We start from the raw sequence: 20,234 nt of genomic DNA, 5'->3' as shown, positions 1-20,234 counted from the left end.
TATTTTAGGCAGAGATTGATAGGTATCTGAGTAGCCAAGGCATCAAAGGTTATGGTGACAAGGCGGGGGAGTGGGACTAAATGGGAGAATGGATCAGCTCATGATAAAATGGTGGAGCAGACTCGATGGGCTGAATGGCTGACTTCTGCTCCTTTGTCTTATGGTCTACATCAGAGAGTCCTTGTTGACTTGTCAGAAAGGCAAAGGCGGGTTTATAACATTTCTGGGTGACAATTGAAAAGTACTGCAAGAACCTGTACAACAGGAGAACATAACCTGCAATAACTGGGATTTGTCTTTGTGTGGAAGACTGTTCTTGAGAAGCTGGCATTAGACAATGGGCCAAGATCATATCAGATTTGTTTGAAGGTTTCATAATCATCCCAGACCACTCAGCCTTCAAAGTATAGATACTGTATACAACCCTGAGATTCGTCTTCTTGCAGGCAGCCACAAGACAAAGAAATACAATAGAACCCATTAAAGAAGAACTCCACACAACTAAGACTGTCAATCACCCAATGTGTGAAGAAATAACAAATCCTGCAAACAATAAGAAAGTAAACAAATACACAGAGATCATTAACCAAAAGTGAGACCATAGTCAACTCAGCTCTGAGGCGAGTGAAGCTGGTCCAACAGCCTGATGGCTGCAGGCAATATCCACTGAGCCAATTCAGAGCTGAGGCCAGCGTCGAAGGCTGCAGGCCACAGCTGCAGAGTCGGTTCAGCACTGAAGCGCCTTGATCAAATTGTGCAAACGGTGAAAACAAAAGTAAACAAAAATACATGGAACATGAACTGCAGAGCTCACAGCTGCATCAAGGTGAGTGAAGCCAGTCCAGGGGCCTAATGGCTGCAGGGTAACAACTGCTCCCGAATCTGGCGAAATGGGGCCTCCAGGATTTCCCACCCAGAGAATTGTTTCTGGTGGCAGGGAAAATAGTGTTGGCCCTTCCTCCCCAGATGGCCTTAAAATCATGTCCCCACACACATGCTTGGGCCATTGTCTAGTCCTTAAGGGGAGGTAAGTGCCAGCATTGAGGATGTTTTTAATTTATTTGTTTTAGCGACCATGTCTACCCATGTGAGGTGTGTTACTTATGCAGCTCCTTTGGTACATTGTTTTGTGTGAATCACGACTTCAGTTTTTTATTTAAAGTCTTTTGCTTAACTTTATATTATGGCATTTGTATGATTAGTCATAAATCTCCATGTAAACCTGAGGAATGCCACGCTTTATTATGCTGGTGTAGTAACTTTACCTTATACACTTTATTCGGTCTGGTGATAACTCAAGAGCTGTATCTTCTGTGAAATCTGACTTGTCTCTCTACGTACAATGTTTTTAACAAAACTGCTGTTTGTTAATAAAATGTTATGAGTTTAAAACACCTTGTCAGACTGCCTGCCTTAAAGGTACAGAACCTGCCGGTAACCCTGGGATCTGTGACCACTACATTCTGCAATGTACAAAAGAAACTGCATAAGTAACACACCTCACGTGGTCACAAAAATAAATCTAATAAAAATATCAGTAATGCTGCTGCTTACCTCCCCTTATGGACTAGACAATGGCCCGAGTACATATGGGGCATGCTTTTACGGCCATTTGGGGAGGAATGTCCCATGCTATTTCCTCTCCTGCTGGAAACAACAGGCACAATTCTCTGTTCCACCTGGCTACATTCACCCACACCAAAACTAATCAGCGTCCCACTGAAAGTCATTTTCACTACTGACTGGGAATCTTATTATGAAGCTGTCCCTATAGGTACTATGAAGGCTCCCTTGCAGCCTCACTCTCTCCACTTTGGCAACGGATGATGGACCTCAGTAAGTTGAATGGGTTGGAATGGGCGCCAGCAGGGTCTGGTTCGATCACCGGAGGGAGCACTGGGGAGCCTCCTCTGCCTCGCTCCTCTTTGGACCCTGAGGAGTGCTGCTGCTCCTGCCCAGACCTTTCCTGTTCTTCCAACTGATCTGGCACTGAGCTATTACTGCCATATATTCCACATATTCTTCTGGCCCGTAGGGTGTCTGGAGACCCACCACAGTGTCTGTCTCCTCTTCATTGCTCCGTGGCTCGGTAGGGACCCACTCAGGTGCAAGATTCTCTGTTGCCTTTTGTCCTTAACTCCAGGCTGCATGGTCAAAGGTCAGAGCAGTGGAGATGTCTAGGTGGCTGTGAGGAATCCATTGGTACTACCGTATACACTGATTTATCAGGGCTCAGCTGTGGTGGGGAATGGAAAGCTAGAGATCCTGAATCTTAGGGTGGCCTGTGTATTGCCGATTTCACAAGTACACTAACTGTCCTGGGTGCAGCTCTGCATCCATTGTGGGGTGCTTGGAGAGCTGACACTGGGACTCTGCCTTTTCCAGCCTTTACACAGCCTGGCCACAGGCCACCTGCAATCGCCCTCTGTGCAGCTGAATCCACTCCTCCACCCCTCCCCCAACGCCATCCTCTTCAGCCCCCAATACGATCTCTAGGGTATGTTGGGAATCCACCCAAAGAGGAGAAAACATGGAGAATACTCAGTGCTTTAAGTAATTGTTACTCCAGATCTGATGCAGCACAAAAAAATACCATGGTAGCGTAACTTTTAACACAATACTATTGCAGGTCAGGTGTCAGAGTTCAGAGTTCAGTCCCAGCATTCTCAGTACGGAATTTGTAAGTCCTCCCCACGGAATGCATAGGGTTCTCCCAGGTGCCTGGTTTTCTCCCACAGTCTAAAGATGTACTAGTTAGTAGGTTAATCAAGGCCTTAAACCTATCGAACCCTTGATAGATGGATGCGGAGAGGATATTTCCTATGGTGGGAGTGTCTAAGACCAGAGGACACAGCCACAGAATCAAAGGGTGTCCATTTCAAACAGAGAAGAGGGATTTCTTTAGCCAGAGAGTAGTGAATCTGTGGAATTTGTTGCCAGGCAGCCGTGGAGACCAAGTCTTTATGTATATTTAAGGCAGAGATGGATAGGTAGATTCTAGATTGGTCAGGGCATGAAGGGATACAGGGAATAGGCAGGAGATTAGGGCTGAGAGGGAAAATGGATCAGCCATGATGAAATGACAGAGCAGACTTAATGGCCTAATTCTGCTCCTATAGCTCATAGTGTTGTGGTCTTATTAATTGGTCTTTGTAAATTGCCTCATGATTAGAGTAGGGTTAAATTGGGGGTTGTTGGGCGGAGCAGCTTAAAGGGCCAGAAGGACCTATTCTGCACAGTATCTCTAAAAAAAAACATAAAATGAATAAATAAAATGCAATAAGATAAAAAACACAATAATTAAAACATGGAATACATATAAATACATAAGATACCTTATATACATTCTGTATGTCTATAAAGTGACGCTAGGCATGAGGTGTCTGCACATATAGTGACTGACAGGAAATGATAAAGTAGTGGTAGTTGGGGAGGGGGTGGAGGGGTAGATTCGTGGGTGGGGGTGTTGATCAGTCTTACCGCTTGGGGAAAGTAATTGTTTTTGAATCTGGTGATACTGGAATAGATGCTGTGCAGCTTCCTGCCTGATGGGAAAGGAACAAGTAAACCATGAAGAGGGTGTGTGGGATCCTTCAGGATGTTACTGGCCCTTTTCTGGCACCTTCCTGTCTATATGCGATACAAATGCTATGATCAGTGTAGAAAATATATTGCAAAGGGAAATGAAATTCCTGAACTGAAGAGCTAGGAAAGCAGACATAAATATACTTTATAATGATAATTCCAGGAATATAAATCACACAAGTGTTCTGGATATTTCACTTCAGCGAATCAGCAAAATGGTAAACATTGTTAACCTGCTGCTTTTGTCTTGTAGGTGTCTTCAACCTCACATCTGGAGGGTGATGGGATGATTGGTGAAAGCAATCTGTGTGGGTAAGTGTGATATCACTGTTCAATGTACTTGATCATATGTGTAACATTGTGCATAATTGAGCAGTCTGAGAAAAGCCCCTTGAAACCAGATGCACCTTTCAAAGCTCTTTGCTGCCATATGTTTCTCTGCACACTTTGTTAGATCACTAGACGCTGTGATATACATTGTACAGGCAATGAGAATCAAATGGAAAAGATCTGAAGCTGCCCAGAGTACTTAAAGTTGTCAAATGCATTGAGCTTCCATGCGGGAGAATAGATTTGAAAACTACTATTACTCACGGCGATTTCAATGACTTAAAGCAACTCCACAGACAAGCACAGGAGAAATAAAGGGCCGATCGCTGAGTATCAATGATCACGTGACTACTGAGCACGAACGCAATATGGTGTCTGTTTTTGGGAAAAACTGGTGAGCTCTTCGGTTTGTATATAGAACAAATGGAGATGCTGGCTGGTTGAATGATAGAGTTGATTTTGAAGGCAGAAGCAAAAGTGTGCCTGCTCCAAAGGAACCTATGCATCAGCATCAGAAAGTAAAGTCAGTAGTGTCAGTAACGAAAGTTAGCTCACAGATGCTTGCCAGTTTAACAGACCTGACACCAACAAGACAAAAGATGTTTAATTCAATGAATTGATAACAAGATTTCAGATTGTTGAAAACCATGATACTATTAATGACTACGGAGTTGTGGAGATGACTTTGTCTCAGTTGAATAATTTTGGCTCTTTCTTAGTTGAGAACTGTGAGACTAGTTCGCATGTGATCGACCACAGGAAAAAAAAACATCAATCTAAACTACAGAATTCACCAGAATTAAACTTTTCAGTGTGTTTGTAAAATCAAAGGAAATGGTTTCCATTCACAGCAAAGCATGTCAGGTACTGGTCAGTGCCCATGCTGATGCTGTACATGAGTAAATGGTAGAAAAAGTGGCCAAATCACATGTCTAAGTAGACAAAGGCAGGAAATGCTGCTACTGACATAACAAATCTTTCCCTTCACAATAGGAGTGGTTTAGTACCACGAACTGTTTCAATTAGAAAAGGAAAGGGCATAAACCAAGGACTACAAGGCAGAATAAAATCAGTCTAGAAGCATTTCAATATAAATGAAACATTTAAACAAAGTCTCAAAGAAAATACTGTAAAATCAGTAATGAAGCTGATGAAACTGCAAACACCTGATTGGCATTAATGGTAATGCATCAGCTTTCAAATTAAATGTAAATTAATTTGTAAATTAAATGTAAACTACCAATAGAGAACTTAATACAGTTGTTGAGTGTCAAATTGTGGGCAAAAGTATGTACACCAAGACATCTCACTCAGCATGCAGAACACAAAGATGTATGCACACTCAGAACCCTAGTTCAGAACTAGTTCCAGCACTAAGGACCCCCATCTCCCAAGACAAGCCATCTAAAGAAGCCTGTCAATGTTTTAGGAACAGTTTATTTCCTTTCATCAGTTTTCTGAATGGACAATGAACCAACCTATGAATACAATCTCTTAATTTTGTTTTGTCATTTTGCACTACCTAATTTATTTTTATGTATGTATACACACAGTAGATTCCAGTTAATTGGCCCATTGGTTAATCAGGGCAGCCACTTATTTGGGACAACTCTTAAAGAACAAAAACTAATCAAGAAAATAGTTGAAATTCCCTTTGTTTATTTGGGTCACTAAGCTGCTTAATTGGGACAGGAGACAGTTATCAAACTGTTTCTAACTAGTATCAGACATGTACACTTGTGCCACTGTTACACCATGCTTAAGAGTGAAAAGTTTTAAAAGAGTTTCAATTGCATGTGTTTGTGTTCAAAAAATAGATACTGTTGTTACTGACAGATGGTTAGGAAAAAGCTAAAAGACAATTCAGAATGGTTTGGCTCACTGTGGTTTCAAGCATTCAGGTTTAGAGATGCCAGAAATGGCCTGGAGTGAAAATGAAATGATTTTGCTACCTCAGTGAGTTAGGAACTACAAAGAATTTGAAGGTATCAACAATCATCTTGAATGTTACAATACAAATGATTTGGAGGTTGCAATCATTGATAGCACTGTATGAAGGCAGTCCATTGTTGACATGAGGAGTCTGCACTGATTTTGTTCATTTACAGTCAATCCAAAGAACACGGCCAGTTTATAATACTGTGGTAGTATTTATAGTATTCTAATTTGTACTGTATTTCATTTAAATACATAATTTGTTATTCAGTTAATGGTGTTTTGTCTTTTTTATACCCTTTTAACAATTTGCATGAAAATTCAACTGATTATGACACCTGCTTAATTAGGCCAAAATGTACTGGTCCCAATTAACCAGAATCCACTGTATATACATGCATTTCAAGGCCACTTTATTAGGTACATCGGTACATCTGCTCGATAATGCAAATATCTACCCGGCGATCATGTGGCAATTCAAGGCATAAAAGTGTGCAGACCTGATAAAGAGGTTCAGTTGTTATTCAGACCAGGCGTCAAATCTAAATGACTTTGACTGTAGAATGATCATTGGTGCCAGGCAGGAAGGTGTGAGTATCTCAGAAACTGCTGATCTCCTTTGATTTTCATGCACAGCAGTATCTAGAGTTTACAGAGAATGTTGTGGAAAACAAAATAAAGCCAGCATGTGACAGTTCTGTGGGGAAAATGCCACCTTAGTGAAAGATCAGAGGAGAATGGCCAGACTGGTTCAAACTGGCAGGAATGCGACAGTAACTTAAATAACCACATGTTAAACAGTCGTGTAAAGAAGGGCTTCTAAAGCACAAACACATCGAGGCTTGAAGAGGATGGACAACAACAGAAGACCATGAACAGGAGGTATCTAATAAAGCGACCTCTGGATGTATTATTATTTAAATTAACCTTTGAGTGGACATCTCTTAAACTAGCATCCATATGTAACTGTGATTGGATTAGCCAATTTTAAGAGAAAATTGAACTGAAATTCTCTCAAGTTTTCTGATAAATAATTTGAGAATGTTGTGCTCATTTTGCCACAGATCTAAAAAAAATTGTTAAGAAATTGTTGAAATAGTCATCAACTGCAAGCAGTCCTTACATAAAAATCTTTCAGTGCAACCATATGATTAATTTTGGGGATACATTCTACATTAAAATGACGCCATGTGGCCTGACAAAATTTCTATTGCTCAAATCATCAAAGCAGCAAATTTCAAACAGATTACTTAAGAAAAATTATGTACTAAAGCAGCATAAAAAATTACTTTTTATAAAAATTTATTTTAGCAACAGTCACGTGATTTCTGGGCAACAGTTGTCTTCAGACTGAAATTTCGGTGAAATATGACATATACCAGATACTTACTCATGCTGGTATGCCTTTAGTCGAACATGTTGAAGGGTTGTCATGGTAGCATTATTTATTCTGGTTATGTTATTAAAATGAAAATTTTCCACTTGATTCCTTCTGTGTTTGCAAATCTGAACAGAGACCGGTGCACAAGCCATGCTGGGAATCAAGATTTCTCAAGATCAACTCATATCTCATGTCCTCAGAACGAACACAAAATAGGTGTTCTGAATATTACCAAGTTTCTTCTTTCAGTTGATAAATCAGTGCTTCTCCACTTTGAACAACCCTGGGAAGAAGCAAGGGGTATATCTATGGAACCACATGAAATCCAGCTGGCAGAATTCAATGATAACATACTCTGTCCAGATGAAGGATCTCAACCCAGAATATTGACTGGCCATTTCTCTCCATAAATGCTGACTGGCCTACTGATCTCCTCCAGCTTTTTGTGATTTGCAGTATTTGCAGTCTCTCTCGTGTCTCCTATCTGGAGGAAGTTAATACCAGGTCGGTTTGGCAACAACCAAACAACTTTGCCTATTACATGGAGAGTGGAGCAACCTTACTAACCTTGTTCTTACATAATCTACCTCCTTGCAATGCACCTTCCAATAAAATTATTAGTAATGGGGATACTTTCCATTAAGCAACAATGAGATCAAATCAAATAACTCTCATAACCCAGACTATCCATTGGGCCATGAGCATCGGAATCATCCAATCAGTACTTTGGTATTTCATTAAAGTCAAGGGACCAGTTTATGGAGAGTGTAAAGGCATTGTATTAGCAGTAGCAGATAATCCTGGAAAATGAGGTGGTGTTATATGTATGCTACAGGTAGACAGCAGCATGCAATGGGCAGACAGAATCCCACAGACAAGGGATCAGATCAAAGTTTTGTAGTCCTTTGGGCCCATCTAATCCATGCTGAACCATTTAAACTGCCTAGTCCCGTCACCTGCACCGGAACATAGCCCTTGATATACCGCCTATCCATGTACCTATCCAAACTTCTCTTAAACGCTGAGATCAAAATTGCATCAAAGCTCATTCCACACTCCCATCACCCTCTGAGTGAAGAAATGTTCTCTTTAAACATTTCACCTTTAACCCATGACATCCAGTTATAGTCTCATCCAATCTCAGTGGAAAAGACTGCCTGTATTTACCCTATCTATGCTGCTCATAGTTCTGTATAGCTCGTCTAGATCTCCACTCAACCTTCTGTGTTCTAATGTATAAAGTTCTAACCTATTCCATCCTTCCTTATAACTCAAGTCTTCAAATCACAGCAACATCCTTGTAAATGTTCAATGTATTCTTTCAATCTTATTTATATCTTTCCAGTAAGTAGATGACCAAAACTGCACACAATACTCTGAATTAGACCTCACCAACATCTTGTACATGTGTCTTGAAATTTGTTAACTTAGCAGCACAGTTCAATCCAATACATAATATAGAAGGAAAAAATAATAACAATAATAAATAACAATATACATATATTGTACAGATTAAAAATTGTGCAAATACAGAAATAATATATATTTAAAAAGTGAGGTAGTGTTCACGGGTTCAATGTTCATTTAGGAGTTAGATGGCAGAGGGGAAGAAGCTGTTCCTGAATCACTGAGTATGTGCCTTCAGGCTTCTGTATCTCCTATCTGATGGTAACAGTGAGAAAAGGCCATGCCCTGGGTGCTGGAAGTCCTTACTAATGGATGCTGCCTTTCTGAGAAACCGCTCCTTGAAGATGTCCTGGATATTTTGTAGGTTAGTATCCAAGATGGAGTCAACTAAATTTACAACCCCCTGCAGCTTCTTTTGGTCCTGTGCAGTAGCCCCCCCACCCCCCCCCCCATACCAGACAGTGATGCAGCCTGTCAGAATGCTCTCCACGGTACACCTATAGAAGTTTTTGAGTGTTTTTGTTGATGTACCAAATCTCTTCAAACTCCTAATGAAGTATTGCTGCTGTCTTCCTTTCATTATAACTACATTGATATGTTGGGACCAGGTTAGATCCTCAGAGATCTTGACACCCAGGAACTTGAAACTGCTCACTCTCTCCACTTCTGATCCCTCCATGAGAGTTGATAGGTGTTCCTTCGTCTTACCCTTCCTGAAGTCCACAGTCAGCTCTTTCATCTTACTGACATTGAGTGTCAGGTTGTTGCTGTGGCACCACTCCACTAGTTGGCATATCTTACTCCTGGAGATTCTCTTATATCCATCTGAGATTCTACCAACAATAATTCCATCATCAGCAAATTTACAGATGGTATTTGAGCTATGCCTAGCAATACAGTCACGGGTATAGAGAGAGTAGAGCAGTGGGCTAAGCACACACCCCTGAGCACACACCAGTATTGATCGTCAGTAAGGAGGAGATGTTATCACCAATCCGCACAGAGATTGTGGTTTTCTGGTTAGGAAGTCGAGGATCCAATTGCGGAGGGACGTGCAGAGGCCCAAGTTCTGTAACCTCTCTATCAGGTTGTGGGAATGATATGATGGTATTAAATGTTGTAGCCTGGCGAAAGGTACACACTCAGGACAACAAATACTTCTTTGGGGATTAATTCCTTTATCAGTTTTAGATGTTTAAGTGCCAGAAGAGGGTCTTAAAACAAAATGAATGACTTTACAATCAGGTCCTGCCATTACAATCTCCATTTAACCTTCAATCCACACACTTGTGTATCGACCAATTGCGTCTGCAGTATAAAAATATAAAGAAAACTGCACAAAACGAATACAGTACTAATACGGTAGTGGCAATTCTGAAGTAACACAATACAAACAACATTTGAATTCCCCCAACCCTGGATCTTTTACATAGCAGCGAAAAATATAAATGAATACATCTCATCTAAGACGTCTACTATTCTTTAGTACACACATGCTGAACCCCCGAACCAAGACTAAACATTCAGTTATGCTGTTACATGCATAATCAGTCATGATACAATACAGTTAGACAAAAGGTACACTTTGGCAGAACTTTTACAAGATATTGCCTGGTAGTAAAATTACAGGAAGACTGATCTACTTGGCTGGTGAGGAACTTTGCAAGCCGCGCTATCCAGCATCGAGTTCTTTACTTGTGAAAATCTAAAGCATCCACATGTAAAACTTGTCAAATTACCAATATTCTCGATTCGCCAACAAGCATAAATGAATTCACATCGATGTTGTAAATTAATGCTCACCTTCCCTCACCAAGCCCAGTACCTCTGGGGGGGGGGGGGGGGTGGGTTCTTGATTCCAACGCCCCACCAACTTCAGCAGCAGAAAGCGAAATGGTCTCCCCACTATTCCGTGCGTGCGTAATAACATCACCATCTCCACTTAAAGGCACAGACAACTTTTCGAGCATTACCCGGATGAATGCCTAAGTACACTTTTAATGATACTGAATAAGATTCGATGGTCATCCGGTTACATATATGCTGAGCTATAGTCAATGAATGGTATCCAGACATAGGAGTTTGTATTGTCCAGGTGATCCAAGGCTGTATGAAGAGCCTTTGAGATTGTGTCTGCCATTGACCTGTTGTGGCGATAGGTAAATTACAGTGGGTCCAGGTCCTTGCTGAGGCAGGAGTTCAGTCTAGTCATAACCAGCCTCTCAAAGCATTTCAGCGCTGTAGATGTGAGTGATACTTGGAGATAATCATTAAAGCAGTTATCATTATTCTTCTGAGGCACTGGTATAATTGTTGCCTTTTTGAAGCAAGTGGGAACTTCCACCCATAGCAGTGAGAGGTTGAGAATGTCCTTCAGTACTCCCACCAGTTGGTTGGCACAGGTTTTCAGAGCCTTACCAGGTGCTCCATTGGGACCTTCTGCCTTGAGGGGGTTCACCCTCTTTAAAAACAGCCTAACATTGGCCTCAGAGACAGAGATCACAGAGTCGCTGGGTGCAGCAGGTATCTTCACAGCTGTAGTTATATTCTCCTTTTCAAAGTGGCATAGAAGGTCATCTGGTTGTGATGCATCACTCCCATTCATGCAATTGGGTTTTGTTTTGTAGGAAGTAATGTCTTGCAAACCCTGTTATACATCTGATGTCGCCTCCAACCTCATTCAAAATTGTCTCTTCACCCTTGAAATAGTCCTCTGGGAGTCATACCTGGTTTTCTGGTACAAGCTGGGTCACCAGATTTGAATGTCACAGATCTAGCTTTCAGCAGATGATGCACCTCCTAGTTCATCCATGGCCTTTGGTCTGGGAATGGACAGCGTCTTTGTAGGCACACTCTCATCCACACAGGTTTTAATGAAGTTGGTAACAACTGCAGCATACTCATCCAGGTTCAAAGATGAATATCTGAATACAGTCCAGCCCACCAATTCATAGCAGTCGTTTAAGCACTCCTGTGCTTCCCTTGTCCTCACTATCGGTGCTGAGGTCTTCAATTTCTGCCTATACTCAGGGAGTAGAGGTACAGCCAGGTGATCAGACTTCCCAAAGTGAGGGCGTGGAATAGCACAGTAGGCATTCTTGATAGTGGTGTAGCAATGGTCCAAAACGCAATAAGAATTCACCCCCTTTAATATGATATACAAAACCATCACTGGTGCAGACAATTGGTTTTAGAAGTCACATAATTAGTTAAATGGAGATCACCTGTGTGCAGTCAAGGTGCTTCAACTGATTGTACTGAAAATACACCTGTATCTGGAAGGTCCCACTGCTGGTGAGTCAGTACCCTGGCAAAAACTACACCATGAAGACAAAATAACACTCCAAGCAACTCCACGAAAAGGTTTATTGAAAAGCACAAAGTAGGAGATGGATACAAGAAAAGTTCCAAGTCATTGAATATCCCTTGGAGAACAGTTAAGTCAACCATTGAGCAATGGAAATAATATGACACAGCTGTAAATCTGCCTAGAGCAGGCTGTCCTCAAAAATGGAGTCACTGTGCAAGAAGAGGACTGGTGAGGGAGGCCACCAAGAAACCAATGACAACTCCGGAGGAGTTACAGGCTTCACTGGCTGAGATGGGAGAGGCCGCACATATAATAACCATTGCCCAGGTGCTTCACCAGGCACAGCTTTTTGGGAGAGTGGCAAAGCAAAGCCACCGTTGAAAAAAATCTCCCATGAATCTTGGCAAGAGTTTGCCCAAGGCATGTGTGAATCTGTGAAGTCAGTTCTATGGTTTGATGAAACCAAAATTGAGCCTTTTGGCCATTAGATTAAATGCTATGTTTGGCATAAGCCAAATGCCGCACATCATCAAAAACACACCATCCCTACCGTGAAACATGGTGGTGGATGCTTCATACCATGGAGATGCTTCACTGCAGCAGGCTGTGGAAGGCTTGTGAAGGTAGAGGGTAATTTGAATGCAGCAAAATACGGGGAAAACCTGATGCAGTCTGAAAGAGAACTGTGACTTGGGGGAAGATTTGTTTTCCAGCAAGACAATGACCTCAAGTATAAATCCAAAGCTACACAGGAATGGATTAAAGCAACGAAGTTAATGTCCTGGAGTGGCCAAGTGTTGAACAAGACTGCAATCCAATTGAAAGTTTGTGGCTGTACTTGAAAAGGACTGTTCACTCACAATCCCCATGCAATCTGAGCTTGAGCAGTTCTGTAAAGAAGAATGGAGAAAAATTACAAAGCTGATAGAGACCTATCCACTCACTCAAGGCTGTAATTATTGCCTAGATGCATCTACTAAATACTAACTTGAAGGGATGCATAATTATGCAATCAATTATTTTGGGTTTAATAATTGTGATAAATTTAGGCCAATTTGTAGAAATTAGTTTTCATTTTGACACAAAACAGTCTTTTCCTATTGCTCAATGTCAAAAAAGCCAAATTAAATCCACTGTGATTCAATGTTGTAAAAGGATAAAACATGAAAACTCCCTAGGAGGTGATACATTTTATAGGCACTCTATAAAACAGTCCTTAAAACTGAGACCATAGGTTGTGAAATCAGTTCAGTGTTGGGGTAAGTGAAGTTATCCCCTCTAGTTCAAAAGCTGATGGTTGAGGGGGTAATAACTGTTGCTGAACCTCCTTCCTGATGCAGCAGTGAGAGGAAGAGGCCTGGTTGGTGGGGGTCCTTAATGATAGATACTGCTTTCCTGCAACAACGCTCTTTGTAAATGTATTCAATTGTGGAGAGGGCTTTACCTGTGATAGACTGGGCTATATCCACACCTCCTTTTTGCAGTTTTTTTTGCATGTTGAAGGACCTTGATATCTCCATACCAGGCTGTAATGTAACCAGTCAATATACTCTCCACCATGCATCAATAGAAGTTTTTCAATGATTTAGATGTTATGCAGAATCTGTGCAAACTTCAAAAAAAGTAGAGGCACTGCCATGCTTTCTTTGTAATGGCACTTACATGCTGAACCCAGTACAGATCCTCAGAAATGATAATGCTGACTCTCTCCACCTCTGATCCCCTGATGAGGTCTGGCTCATGGACCTTCAGTTTCCTCCTCCTGTAATGAATATTCAACTCTTTAGCTTTGCTGACATTGAGATAGGACAAATGTAAGCAGGTTTTTTTCCATTGGCATTGGGTGAGATTGGAACCAGAAGTTATGAGTTACGGATGCAGGGTGAAGTGTTTAAGGGAAAAGTGAGTAAAATCTCTTCTCTCAGAGAGTGGTTAGAGTGTGGAACAAGCTGCCGGTGGAAGTGGTGGATGAGGGTTCAAGTTCAATATTTAAGAGAAATTTGGATAGATACATGGATGGGAGAGGTATAGGTCCTATGGTCCAGGTGCAGATCAATGGCAGTAGGCAGCATAATGGTTTGGTATGGACTAGATGGGCCAAAGGATCTCTTCCTATGCTGTAGTGTTCTATTACTCTGTGATCCAATAGAAAGGAAGATGGTTGTGGTTGTTGGAGGTCCAACTGCACAGTCCCAGCATGAAACCACTGTTGTTCCTCAGGGAAGTGTCCTAGGTCCGTTCATCTTTGGCTGGTTCGTTAATGACCTTCCTTTTATCATAAAGGCACAAATGAGACTATTCACTAATGATTGTATGATGTTCAATTTGATTTGCAACTCCTCTACAAATGAAACAGTCCATGCCTACAGGCAGCAAAACACAGAACATAATCATGCATGGGTTAATACATGGCAAGTAAAATTTGCGTCTCAAAAAGGTGCAGTGAAAAGCTGCAGTAGGTTAGTAGCCAATAATACCCCTTGACATTAAATGACACTCCTGTTATTAGTGTAAAGAAACTGAAGTGGAAAGGTACTGTGGTTACAAAAGTAGCTCAGAATTGGAATTGGTTTATTATTGTCATATGTACTGAAGTACAGCAAAAAGATTTCTGTTCATACAGATAAAATCATTGCACAGGTCATTGATGTATAATGAGGTAAGACAATAACAGAACACAATAAAGAGTAACAGCTGCAAAGGAAGTACAGTGCATGTTGACAATAATGGGCAAGGTCAAGAGCCCATTGAGGACCATTCAATATTCTGATAAAAGTGAGGAAGAAGCTGTCCTTGAGCCTGTTTGTATGTGCTTTCATATCTTCTAAACAAAAAGTCTGTTAATGCTGGAAATCCAAAGCAACACATTCAATGCTGGAGGAACTCAGCAAGTCAGGCAGCATCTATAGAAATGAATAGATAGTTGATGTTTCAGGCCAAGACCCATCATCAGGACTCGTATCTTCTGTCTGGTAGGAGAAGGAAGAAGAGAGAATGTCCAGCGTGGGAAGGGTGTTTGATTTTTCTGGCTGCTTTACTGAAGCAGAAAAATAAGTAAACAGCATACTCTTTATTATCTATAACTTGGCATTCATTACTATCATCCTCTTAAAACTAGTCAATCAGCTTCAAGACTGTGAGGCAAAGCACAGCTGTAATGCCATATTTAAGCTTGCTGACGACACCACTGTTGTTGACTGAATCAAAGGTGGTGTGTGTCATAATATAGGAGGGAGACTGGAAATCTGGCTGAGTGGTGCAACACGAACAACCTCTCACTCAATGTCAGCAAGACCAAAGGGATGATTATTGACGTCAGGAAACAGAAACTGGAGGTTCAGGAGCCAGTCCTCATTGGGGATCAGAAACCTGAGATTCCCCTGTGTTATCATTTCAGAAGATTTGTCCGGGGCCCAGCATGTAAGTGCGATTACAAAGAAAGCACAATAGCACCTCTACTTCCTAAGAAGTTTCGAAAGAGTTAGCATGGCTTCTAAAATTTGGAAAAACCTCTATAGATGTGTGGTGGAGAATATATTGACTGGTTGCATCATGGCCTGATATAGAAACAGAAATGCCCTTGAACAGAAAATCCTACAAAAAGTAGTGGACATGACCCAGTCCATCACGGGTAAATCCTTCCACATCATTGAGCACATCTACATGGAACGTAGTCGCAGGAAAGCAGCACCCATCATCAAGGACACCCCTTACCACGGCCTTGCTCTTTTCTTGATCTTGCCAGCAGGAAGAAGGTACAGGATCCTGATGACCCACACCACCGGGTTCAGGAACAGCTATTACCCATCAACCATCAGGCTGTTGAACCAGTCAGTATAACTTCACTCAGTTTCACTCGTCCCATCACTGAACTGTTCCCACAACTTATAAGCTCACTTTCTAGAACCTTTTATCTGATGTTCTTGATAGTTATTGCTTATTTATTATTATTTCCTTTTTTCCTTTTTTCTTTTGTATTTGCACTGTTTGTTGCCTTTTGCACATTGATTTGTTGTCCTGTTGGGTGGAGTCTTTCATTCTATTATGTTTCTTGGATTTTCTGGATAGGCCCGCAAGAAAACAAACCCAAGGGTTGTATGAAGTGATATGTAACTACTTTGGTAATAAATTTACTTTTAACTTTAATAATCTGGGAAGACTGCCTAAGTAGATATACTTACAATATACGATGCAGAAAAGTTGTTTCCCCTAGTGATAGCATGGAGATCAAGGCAGCATTGGAAATGTAACTGAGCCATGGCAAGGAGAGGAGTCTTGGGAAAACAGAAGACGTAATATTGAGTTTGTTGAATCCTTCATGGACCACAAAAGAAGGTCCATCAAAAGTCATACCATTTTAAATTAAGCAGGATTGCTTAGCTTGAGGCTTGAAGGTACATGGATATATTTCTGAGCAATTATCTTTCAGGATCAGTCAATATTTCTATTAACATCTCAAAATCCACAGCCACTGGGGTGTTATCGGGGATTTCACACTTAATTCATTCATTTTGAAGTGCATTCATCACTGTTTGAACAAAACCAGTCTAACAAACAGAAGCAGACAGGTACACAAATGAATAATATTTTGGTAGCGGAGTCTCATATTGATGAGTACACAAGGCAGTGCCGTCTCCGTTTTTACACAGGCCCATGATTTCTTAAATTTTGTCCTGAAAATTGGACAAGGAGTCATTCTCGAGCAGGCATCTCAGAAAATATACCAGCCCTGCACTTAGATGACCAGATCCCAGACCAATGCTTGAACCTCCTACAGCATTACAAAGCTAACACTAGAAAGAAAGTGAATACTAGAAAGTTTCCTTTTGGGGGTTAACTTGCAGCTGTTCTGTAAAATTGCCTTTGACTCTCTTCATGCTGCTTCACAGCAGAGCAAGTATAACCATCAGCCAAATACTTTTGGTTCAACAACTGTTTCTGAACAACATCTTCTCAGACCTAGTCTGCATCCTGGGCTTACTGCCAATTGTCCTCTCTTACCCGTATTTACTTTCACAGGATACATTGGATGACACAGAGCAGGCTCAGGGAGGTAACTTGTCCTCCGGCATTATGCATGCAGGACATTTTATCATCTTTTGTCAGTTTGGCAATTGGTAGAAGTTTTTGAATTACTTCAAAATGCTTCTGAAATTGAGTGACGTTTTAAAAATTATTTAAGTAAATCTAAATAATGAAGCAATGTATTTTAAATAAAAGCACATTAAATCCAGGAATTAATTAAAAGCAGGGAATGTCGGGACCAGAGGCAATGGTCAGGCCAGTTCTGCTTGCTCTCCTGTGATGTTCACTCCTCTCTTTGCTATGCTGAGCCTGTGACACTGCCCCGGTTGCAACCACCCACAGTGCCTGTAAGCTTCACAGCGATTTGCCCCACTACGTGATATTGGTTCCTTCAGTTTGTTATAGACGGGGGTGGTAATGGGGGCAAACTGCCACTACCTATTAAATGCTCCCAATGGCATGTGCCTCAAACAGCCTTTGACAACCAAGTCCAGCTTCTGGTCTTCACACACGGAACCATTTCAACTGACAGGAGAAGGGGCAAAGGCAGGTTACTGGTGCCTTAAAACTAGTCACTTCAGGCAGATGGGGCTCATTAGCAGTAGTTGGGAGTTCACCCAGGAGAAGGAAAACTCTGATCCCAAACCTCCCCCGCCTTGCGGCTATACCCACTTGTTGGGAAGGCTTTTGGGATTAAACCCTGAAGGGGAGAAATCCAGAGCTGAAGACCTACATTGGGTTCAGTGTTGACTGGCAACTCCTACAACAATGCCGGTACCAAACTGTATCAGTCAGTCTCTGCCTTTCCTTTGGGTTCATCAGATGAGTGGAGAAGCGGAGCTTGTTACATATGCAGCAGCTTGCTCTTCATGTCCAGGTTTGCATTTCTAGACAACTAGGGCTCAATATCCATGATCAGCTCACTGACAGAGGCCTTCACCTCACCTCATGATGAACTGAGACTGAGGCTTTGGGCCTACACCAGCTGCTCCAGGATTCAGGTCTATGGACTCAATTTGGTTTGGAATTATTTTGATTCCTTCTATTCTTTGCATGATTTATGTTTTTTTACTCTTTCTCTGCACATTGGGTGTTGATCTTTCTTTTTTTAATTGATTTATTTTGGGTTTCTTGCTTTGTGGCTGTCTGTTAGCAGATGTATCTCAAGCTTGAATTATTTGTACATACTTTGTTAACAGATGTACTTGGAATCCTTTAAATGTCATTCAAATGAATGGAATTTTCTTTATTGTGTCCCTCCTCCCACTTCCCCACCCTCCACTGTCCCACACTAAGGCATCCCAGTTTGAATTATGCCAAAAAATGCTGGAGGAACTCAGACATCAAGCAGCATCAAAGGGAAACAGATAATTAACATTTTTGTCTGGACTGAATGATTGAAGGGAGATAACCAATAGAGAGGTGAGAGGGAGAGTTGGAGAAAGTGCTGCAAGTGACAGGGGATTCAGGTGAGAAGGACAGAAAGGCAACTGAAGAGTGGAAAGATTGGTAGAGGCTGGGAGGTTATGGGCATCTTGAGCCATTTGTTGCCTCCACCTATCACATTCCAGCCTCTGTCATTGTTTCTACTCTTCCCTCCTCCATCTGTCTATCACCCCTCCTCACCTGGACCCACCTATCACTTGTCATCTCTTGCCTTACCTCTTCCCCTCACTTCTTTATATTAGCCACCTCCCCTCTATTCTTCTAGCCTCGACTGCCAAACACTGACCGTCCAGTTCCTTCACAATTGCTGCCTCACTGCTGAGAACTTCCAGAAGTTTGTTCTTTGTTCCAGGTTCTAGCATCCGCAGTCACCGTATCTCCAGTGAGACTGACTTTGGACGACCTTCAGGGTTTGCTTTTAACTGGCAGAAACAGGAAGGTTGAGGGATAGTGCAAAGTTCATCCAGATCCCCTCTTCAGGAAATGACAGCTCAGTGCTCCGCTCAATAGGGTGTCCAACTGCAGATGGGCTGTCAGATAGATAGTCATCTGACCTCCAGGACACCTTAGGCTTCCATGTTTGTTTGTAAATGCACACAAATCCACAACTTCCTGAGGCATGACAGGCAAATAGCCAATGGTTGATTTGGAATTGCTGGCCAAGAGGCAGCATGATTCAACTTAACAATTCATCATACAGGGGTGCAACCTAATTGAGAGCAACCATACAGTATCAGCATGTCCTGCCAGGTGAAATATCACCTCAAACAGCTTCCTGAAGTACAAGGAAAGGAAAATTGCCCCTTCTTTCTCCAACTAGAGACAGTTGAGGCAGCACTGGAATGCGTTAGTAAAACAGCTGCATCATAACTCCAGTCTCCCATGTTCATCCCTGACCTACACTGGTCCCTGTGACTACACCAATTTCCCCTGGGTATCTGGTTTCTTCAAACATCTCAAAGACGCGTGGTAGATAGGTTCATTGGCTACTGTGTGTTGCCTCAGGTGTCAGGAAGAGGTAAAATCCAAGAGAAAATCACAGAAAATAAAAGTAATCGGACAATGTAAGTAGTGCTTGAGTGTTGGCACAGGACATGTGGGCTGACAGTCTGGTTTACATGCTGTGTTACTGCGTGGACAGGCATGTTACACCAATTGGTCTCCAGGGTGACCGTGGCTCATTGCTCCTGCATTCACCCAACTTTTCCTCCACCTTCCCCTCAGAAATACAAAATGTTCCAAAATTCTGGAGTAGTGTTGCCTTCTACCATGTTCAGACATACCCCAGCAATAATAGGATCATGCATGCACACAGCACCCCAGTTCGAAATATTTTAAATACACTTCAGCGCTACTATTTCTTTTAATGGCAAATAAATGAAGTGTCATATTTCATTGTGCCCCACACAGTTACATTGTTCTGTGAAGTGGGATTTTTCATTCACAATTAACAACAGATGACAAAGTGAAAGAATTACTCATTTATAGCAGTATTATCAGAACCATAAAGAGCCCATGTGTCTATTTCCCTTTTGCACTAAGAAAGGTCAACTATTGGCCACACCTTGGTATTTGGGCCTTCTGCCTACAACCAACACCCAATGCATTAGAGACTAAAGGAAAAAATGACATTCAAAATAACATTTCCATAATCTTCTGACCAAGATGACTGCTGATGCAGAATCCCGGCCTCCAAATGATAAATATAGACTGTTCTCTAATGTGGATTAAATGCCATCACACCCACTGCACCATTCATCCCCAATCAATGTTTGTCAGTCTGCCTATCAGTCCCTAATAAGTGTATGTGGATCT

At 41.7% G+C, this 20,234-nt stretch overlaps 1 long non-coding RNA gene across 1 annotated transcript in view; it reads left to right on the top strand.

The window, feature by feature from the left end:
• LOC132384417 (uncharacterized) overlaps positions 1–20,234 on the top strand; it is a 395,996-nt gene that overhangs the window by 241,132 nt on the left and 134,630 nt on the right. The window contains exon 3 of the long non-coding RNA XR_009508885.1: positions 3,839–3,897. This is a non-coding gene — a long non-coding RNA (uncharacterized LOC132384417). The remainder of the gene's footprint in view (positions 1–3,838; positions 3,898–20,234) is intronic.

Source organism: Hypanus sabinus, chromosome 2, assembly GCF_030144855.1.
Source record: "Hypanus sabinus isolate sHypSab1 chromosome 2, sHypSab1.hap1, whole genome shotgun sequence".
Lineage (NCBI taxonomy): Eukaryota > Metazoa > Chordata > Chondrichthyes > Myliobatiformes > Dasyatidae > Hypanus > Hypanus sabinus.
The sequence above is the reverse complement of the archived record's forward strand: the minus strand, read 5'-3'. Positions and strand labels throughout refer to the sequence as shown.